This window comes from Mandrillus leucophaeus, unplaced genomic scaffold (assembly GCF_000951045.1).
Source record: "Mandrillus leucophaeus isolate KB7577 unplaced genomic scaffold, Mleu.le_1.0 Scaffold917, whole genome shotgun sequence".
Classification (NCBI taxonomy): domain Eukaryota; kingdom Metazoa; phylum Chordata; class Mammalia; order Primates; family Cercopithecidae; genus Mandrillus; species Mandrillus leucophaeus.
In genome coordinates, this window is record NW_012109997.1 from 1,141,816 (window position 1) to 1,150,004 (window position 8,189).

The following is an 8,189-nucleotide window of genomic DNA, read 5'->3' on the forward strand; positions in this document are numbered from 1 at the left end:
GTAATAAAATAGAATAAGTAGATGTACATTCTTAGAAAAATAAAGTGGAAATGCACAGGGAAATCTACTCATCCAGTTCACAGCTGTGGCCCATATCCCCAGCACTCAGCAATATTTGGCTCCATTGTTCCCTTTATCACATTTGCTTCTTGAAAAAAAAAAAATATTTATGGTCCATGTCAGCTCTTAGAAGTAAAGCCAAAGACCATATTTACACTAAAGCATCTTTTTCTGAGGATTCAAGTGTAGGGGAAAAAACCTTAATATAAGTAAGGAAAGAATTATATGGATCTTTATTTACCAGAGATAATTATTTTATAACACATTCAGAATGTTCTTACTTTCCTTATGCTGCAGATCCTGGTGTAAAATCACAAAACCATTATATTTGGTAAAGAAAATGAGAAATTTTAAGGGCTGTTAGCCCATCATGTTTTTATCACAAGGAAAACCTGCCTAAAGTTATGTCCTTCTGTAGTTATGATGCACTGAGAAAATATGTTGTAAGTGGAGGTCCAACCTGGTACTAGCGAAACACAAAGTGGGACAGAGATGCTCCAGGACACAGTGATATCATTTTAAAATGGATGTTTAGATGTGGGAGAGGCAATGAATAAAGTGAGTCTCTGTAGCTCTATTTCTTTGTTTTTATATTAGCTAAAGAGTCTGTTTATATACATAAAGTATATAAAGGAGGTAACAGCTACAATACTTTGATGCTTTGGCAAAAACTACCCAGAGTGTAAAAGCACCCTGTGAAAAAAAAAGCCTTACCTATGGGTTGCAGGTGCTTACTTTACCTTAGGACAAATATGAGAAAATAAATAAGTAATGTGCATATAACATATAATGACATTCTGATGAATGTATTTCCCTCAAGGCTCTTTTAAGCACCTGTTGCCGTACAGTGTATGTTTCTTTGTTCTGGGTGCACTAAACGAGTAAATCATTTAAGGGGTCTGAATCGAAAATTTCCAGTATTTTATAACAATATTTTTATATGCTGTATAGATGCCCAGTCATATTATTGAAGGAACAAAGATGTTTATTTCATAAGAAGGAAAGAACACCTAGGCTATTGGAGGTAGCAGTAATCTGACATGTAATAAGGCTGTGTCCTCTTCGTCCTGTTCTCTGCTCATGGTTCTCCCTCTGTGATTATACTGGCATGTGTGTTTTCAGACACAGCAGAAGACAGGAATGAATCTGCTGGAATTTCAGGTCCACCATGTACAAAATGGGGCCAGTCAGTGTCACAGCCTTCAAATTGAGTGGTGAAAAATTAGGCATATTTTTGAGTCACTTGATTTTAAAAACAATAAAGATAAAATGATTGGGTTTTAAAATATTCTTTGTAATTCCTACTTTTTGTGAAACATATTCTTATCTGTAGAAACTAGATATTGAGGTAAGGGGTCATTTAAAGTCATTTAAAAGATGTACTGCTCAGAAACATTGTAAGACCAATAGGACTCGCTTTAGTAAAAAGAGAAAAATAAATCCTAGAAATATTAACAGATTATAACTTGGGTTCTAATTTAAGACAACATAATACTAAACATCTCATAATATTCATCAGACTTTTATTAGAATTAAGGCCTCAGACGGGCAGAAACTCTACATAATATGTGAGCAGGTTGTGGGTACATCAGCAACCACAGGGTAAGTTTGTTTTGTCTTTTTTTGTCTTTCTTACCAACAGTAGAAGAGAGAAAACTGCAGTGAATTTGTATCCTAATCCAACCTAATTCCCTTTCTTTACCAGTAAACTGTATTAATTGGTTTTCTGAAACCGAAATATTAGGACTACCAATTGGAAAATAATTTGTTGTAAGCCTTCTAAACACTGTGATTGTCTCTAATGATTTTTCTTGCAGGAGGAAGAGCATCCGCGAGACTGTCTGCACCCTGAATACAGCCTGTAAAATTACCCCGTCCTGGCCAACGTAAGAAGGACAATCAGCAAGTGGTCACGATTATCAACAAGAAATAAACAATGAACAGATTAGAGCCTACAATATTAATCAGTCTTACTGCAAATACACTGCACTTTGCCACTCCAAGATGGCACACATTAAACTTTCCATTATGGATGAATTCACATCTACAGCTTTAAAGGAAGAGTCTGGAGAAGCATAGCAGCGTCTGGGGCCTCTCCTCTTGGGTAATGCTTTCCATACACTTACCTGCTAGGCATTCAAAAGAGAAGAAAGAAAGTGACAGGGTGTGAATAATCCTGGCGGGGATTTTCCTGTGGCCCCCAAATTTTGTAAACATAACAAAATTGTCTGGAAACAGTAGCAGCAACCACTAGCCCCAACCAAAATCATTTCTGGCAGCGAATCATTTCAAAATATATCTGTTATTGATGAACAGTGCTCATTTTAAAAATTGTTTTTCAAATTTTTAATTAAAATAACATACAAATTTCTGTGCAGTAGGATAAAGAATAGTAGGTTTCATTTGATCAATGCCTATTATACATCAGACACTGCACTAGAAATTTGATAGGAGCTATCTTAATCCTTGTAAGAATTCTATAAGCAACTGCTATTTTGCCCATTTTATAAACAATGAAACTGATAACCCTACCATGTTAAATAGATTCCCCAATATCAAGCATCCAGTAAGCTATGAATATTTAAGCTTAGGATGCTTGAATTTCAAATCTTGTGATATTAAATTTCAACATTATTTATATGTCAGTGATTAAGAAGAAAACATGCACTTTTTTTGTTTTCGTTTTTGTTTTTTTGAGATGGAGTTTCACTCTTGTTACCCAGGCTGGAGTGCAATAGTGCAATCAGCTCACTGCAACCTCCACCTCCCAGGTTCAAGTGATTCTCCTGCCTCAGCCTCCCAAGTAGTTGGGATTACAGGTGTGCACCACCACGCCTGGCTAATTTTTGTATTATTAGTAAAGATGAAGTTTCACTGTGTTGGCCAGGCTGATCTCAAACTCCTGACCTCAGGTGATCTACCTGCCTCGGCCCCCCAAAGTGCTGGGATTACAGGTGTGAGCCACCATGCCCAGCTAATAACATGCTATTTTCAATGAAATACTTTTTCAAAGAACCTGTTAAAGATACTGTTGAGTCTGCCTACAAATGTGAAGAAAGAATCTCTTCTTTTGCATCTTGAGGTTCCAATGTCCATGCTCACACTCACCTAGTACTTCTCAGTGCACTTACCTCCCTGAAGGTGAAACCAAATGACTCTAGAGCTGTAGTTCAGGCCAGTTACCTTCACTAGTCTATATCATACAGATTTCTTCAGAGAACATTCATTCTCCCACCCTGGAAAAAAATAAGGAAGTTAAAACATAGCCCAAATATTACAAGACAAATTTATAAAGTTGTATATGGTGCAAGATTTTTCAAGCATTTATGAGTGTATTTTTTCATGTAATTTTTCCCTGTAAACATTATGGCCTAAGAATAGTTTAAAGAAACTTTTGAGAATCACAACTATATATTTTATTTATTGTCACAATACAGTGAGAATATGGCAATAACTGTCAACGAATTGAGCAACATCAGAGGCAGATATCATTTTTGTCAGTTTGGAAATGAGTGTTTGAATGTTCACAGGTAGGTCTAGAGCTTGATATTCAGCTCCCAGACTGCATACATAGTAATGATATCTTGTTCCTAGGTTACATAACAGTGACTAATTTCAGTGCAGCTGAATCATTTCCTTTAGGATTGGAACAGATTACTTTCTCTTTGGTTAAGCACAGGTATATTAATGTGTTTGAATTTGAGAACAAGGTTTTATTAGATATAATGGTGATAAAAGAGAGAGAGACAGACAGAGAAAGAGATATGCTTACACTGTGAGAGGATGAGGAAACATGACTGACAAAGGACCACAGATTTGTGTTTCAAACCCAGAGTTTATTCTGAATGGGATATATGCTCAGTGAATGGTAAATACATTATTTGTTAACACTTGAAATTATCAGTTTTCTCTTCTATTTTTTTTTTTTTGAGAAATTGAATTTGATTAAATCAAATGCACTTATAATGAGGTTCCATCATATTGATATGACAATCGTTAGAGTACATAGAGAGAAAAATAATTATTGGATTATTCTCCCTGGTTACTAAAGACAAAAGTCAATGTCAGAGAAAATCCACTGTGACAAGGACCCCGCTGGATTAGTTTCTTAGGGATGCTGCAGCCCAGTACCATGAAAAAGAGCCTTGAAACAACAGACATTGATTCTCTTGGGTCTCTGGAGCCTAGAAGTTCAAAATCAAGTTGCTAGCAGGGCCATGCTCCCTTCTGAAGGCTTAGGGGAGATGATTCTTTGCCTCTCCCAGCTTCTAATGGTCCAGTCTTTCCTTGCCTTTGGCAGTCTACCTCCAGCCTTTGCCTCCTTCTTCCTGTGGCCTTCGCCCCTTTGCATATGTGTCTGTGCTCTCTCCCCTAAGGACACCACGAGCCACTGGATTTAAGGCCCACCATAAATCCCGGATTATTTTATCTGGAAATCCTTAACTAATTACATCTGTAAATACTTTACTTCCAAATAAAGTCACATTCTGAGGTTCTGAGTGAACATAAATTTGAGGGGACACTGTTCAACCCATGGCACACCCTCAGACATAAGCAGGAGATGCAGCCCTCACTCTGTCTCCCACTCTTCAGACAGTTTCACAGATCACAAACACAAAAATATGGCCACACATGCCAGGGGCACAAACAAAAATGTATATGTATTAAAGAACGCATGAGCACCTCTGTGTCTCAGGGTCTGGCACTGAGCACTCTCACAGCACAACCTGTAAGCCTAAACATCTACTCTGTGACTCAAACAAATTAAGCTCCAAGGAAATGTTTTTCTTAATCTACTGCTCTATGTTCCTAGGACAGAAAGCATCTATCTACAAATGTCATGATTATATGGGTTGGTAGAGAGTGGTTCTGAATGCAAAAAGACTGCAAGTGGCAAAACCAGTTAAGAAAGAGAAGAGTTTCCCCCAGGGATAGAACCTAGACATGCAGCAAAGTCAGGTTCACCGGCACCGTAGCGGTAGTCGCTGGCCCAAGTTAGAGGCCCGCTGAGAAGTCTTCATGCCTCAGATTCGTTGACCTATGGAATGCTTTGGTATCCATATTTTTGTAGAATGTATAAAGAATGTCTTTCATGTTGGTTGGAATCTGGCATACCTAGGTTAGGTGTCTAGACAAAAAAGAATACATACTACAGCAGAAAAGTGTAAAGAATATGAAGCCTAGAAGCAAAAAGATCAAACTCAAGCCCAGGAGTTACACAGATCTCAAGATAGAGATTTTGAAACTATGGCTAAATTACATACTCCAGTAATGGTGGATGAAGTTGTTCATTGGTCGTCACCACAAAAAGGACAGATTTTTCTAGATATGACATTTTGTTAGGGAGGGCGCACAAAAGCCATTCTACAGAAGGAGTCAGATATTGCTCTGTGGGCCTTGGACAGAGACCCGACAGCTTATGCATTCACTGAACATCTTTCAGAGTTGTATCGTAAACAAATCTGAGCTATGCTGGGCCAGTTCAGCCAGGCAGAAGCCTTGTTAATGAAAGCTGGAGTGCAGCCAGGGACTTTCGATGGAGTTCGTATGAATCTTGGGTGTTCTTACGTGTAACTCAATACTCCTGAAAGAGATTTTTCCCTTCGGAAAGGTGGCCCCTTGGACATGAGGATGGATGGTAGCAGGTATGCTGACACGCCCACTGCTGCTGATGTTTTCAATGCTTTAGATCAACAGGCGCTTGCATGTATCCTGAGAACATACGAGGAGGAAAAGCATGCCAAGAAAATTGCTTCACCAATTGTTCAGGCACGCAACATCTGCCTCAGCAGCTTGCCAGCATCGTCGCAGGTGCATTTCCTCTCCCTGCTATTTATGCACGAAAAGACTTGCTACAGCGATCTACCCATATTGCCACCAAGACTTTCCAGGCTCTTCACATATTTGTGAACAATGAGCTCAATGAACTCTACACAGGACTGAAGACAGCTCAGAAGTTTCTGAGACCTGGTGGTCACCTTGTTACCGTCTCCTTCCATTCACTGCAGGATCGCATCATCAAAAGAACTTGCTTCGAATAGCATGACAGAAAAGTTTAACCTAAATGTTAGACAGCAAGTGATGAAAACATTGCAATTGGTTCAGATCATGAAAACACGGAAGAAGACTCTATGAGAAGAGCTCCTTTAATGTGGGAATTGATATACAAGAAGATACTTAGTCCATAAGATCAGAATGTACAACATAACCCCAGAGGGCGCTCAGCCAAGCTTAGAGCCACTATCAAATTATAAGTTACCATCATCTTATTCTTTAAATTTTTCCCACAATTTCTCTAATCTTTACTCATAGTATGTTCCTGAATGTCTTGATATAGGTTTAAGTGTAAGACAGTCTGAAAATTGATAACATTTAGCAGTTTTTCCCTCAAAAAGAAACTGTAGAAAATGTCATCGTGACAGAGAAAGTTCCACTCAAGGAGCAGCAGCATCTCAAGACCAGAAAAATGTGTTAATCTTTGCATCATATTGGACTCTTGAAATGCAATCCTTCCTCTGGCCAGGAAATTTTTTAAATAATACTATGTTGTGTTTATCTAAATATGTAAACTCAAGCTGTCAAAGAGAAAGATATTATAATCATATCTGCATGTCCTATATTTTGAATTTAGATGTTTTAATTTGCAACAGTCTTTCTCTGGCTCAAGTAATGATGATTATGGAATGGATTTCAGTGTCCCTACTTGTGAATAATTACTATAGTTTTCTCCAATGCAGGCTTTTTACAAATTTTATATTTTAAAATATTCATTTAAATATGTGTTATGCTGATAAAATTTCATTTTTCAAATTATAGTCTCTTATTTTAAAGGGATTTTTCAGTATGATATGGCCATTGTGTTCCTATATTGCAAAGTAAAAATGTAAAATCCTTACAGAGAATTGTTTCACAAAACTTATATTTCATGTCAATTGTATTTAATAATAGATCACAATGCCTTTAGTAAGCAATAAAGTCTCTTATTAGAATCTTGTATTTTTAATTGAGTAATCAAAATAATCCAGCCAAATCCATTTGAAATAGAAAGCTATCTATTTAATATAGTAAAATCAATGCTCCCTTAATGTTGTTACAAAGATATGGTAACTGTAATAAGGGTGAAAGTTTATTCAGGAAAACAGTACTTGGTAGAAGATTCTTTAACAAATTGATGAGATTAATTCATAGTTCACATGTCAACTTTTTATATCTAATATGTACTTCTAATTTATTCAGTTATTCAGCAAGCACTGAACTTGTCATTAGAAAAACAAAGGTAAGTACAACATACATGGCCCACAATACATGTCCTATTGAGGTTAGTAGAGGAAAATTATGTTAGTTATAATCACAAAAATCTACACAAAATGGACACAGTGGTAAATACTACAAACAGGTCATACGTGGTACTGTAAGAGCATCTAGTAAGGATTTTACCTGTTGTCAAAAACCGGGTGTGAGAACATCATGCTTGAATTGTGACCTGAATGATGAGTTGGAGATAATTAGTCAAATGGCACATGGGGTGTGGAAGGGGGCATGTTGATTAATGATACATATAAATAAATATTCTCTTAAATAGTTATCCTTGAAATCATATCTATATACTATTAATGTGCTCAGTAAACTTTTTTCAATTACAGAAAAAAGATTCTCCATTATGATTACAAATTTTAAGTTGGTGAATCCAAGTGAATGAAATGTCAGCATAACTGTATGGGCAAAATAGATAAGAATTAAATACATGAATTTACCTCAGACTCATTTTTATCTACCCTTTAACTTTAGTACCCAGGCTTGTTTACTACTTCTGTTTTACAGGCTTTATTTAAATCTGAACAATCCTACAGGGAAATGAGAATTAGAAAAAAAATCTGGAGAACAATATGCTTGAAATAGAAATGAGAGAATGCACCTAAGTTAATTCCCTGAATCCTACTTGAACAATGTATGAATTTCTCTTTGCGTGTAACTCATATTTGTGAATGAGACATATTCCCAAAAAATTCTTATCCCTGCATGTGATTGGAAAATAAAAGATCACATTTGTATATTCAACAATCATTCACCTGTATCACAGGTCATTTGTTCGTCTTTTATAGTATGGGAATTATTTTTTATGTTAAATA

The 8,189-nt window shown here is 36.6% G+C and overlaps 1 pseudogene; it reads left to right on the top strand.

The window, feature by feature from the left end:
* The first annotated feature begins 5,105 nt into the window (after positions 1-5,105).
* Positions 5,106-6,314, top strand: LOC105531865 (annotated as a pseudogene).
* Positions 6,315-8,189: the final 1,875 nt, after the last annotated feature.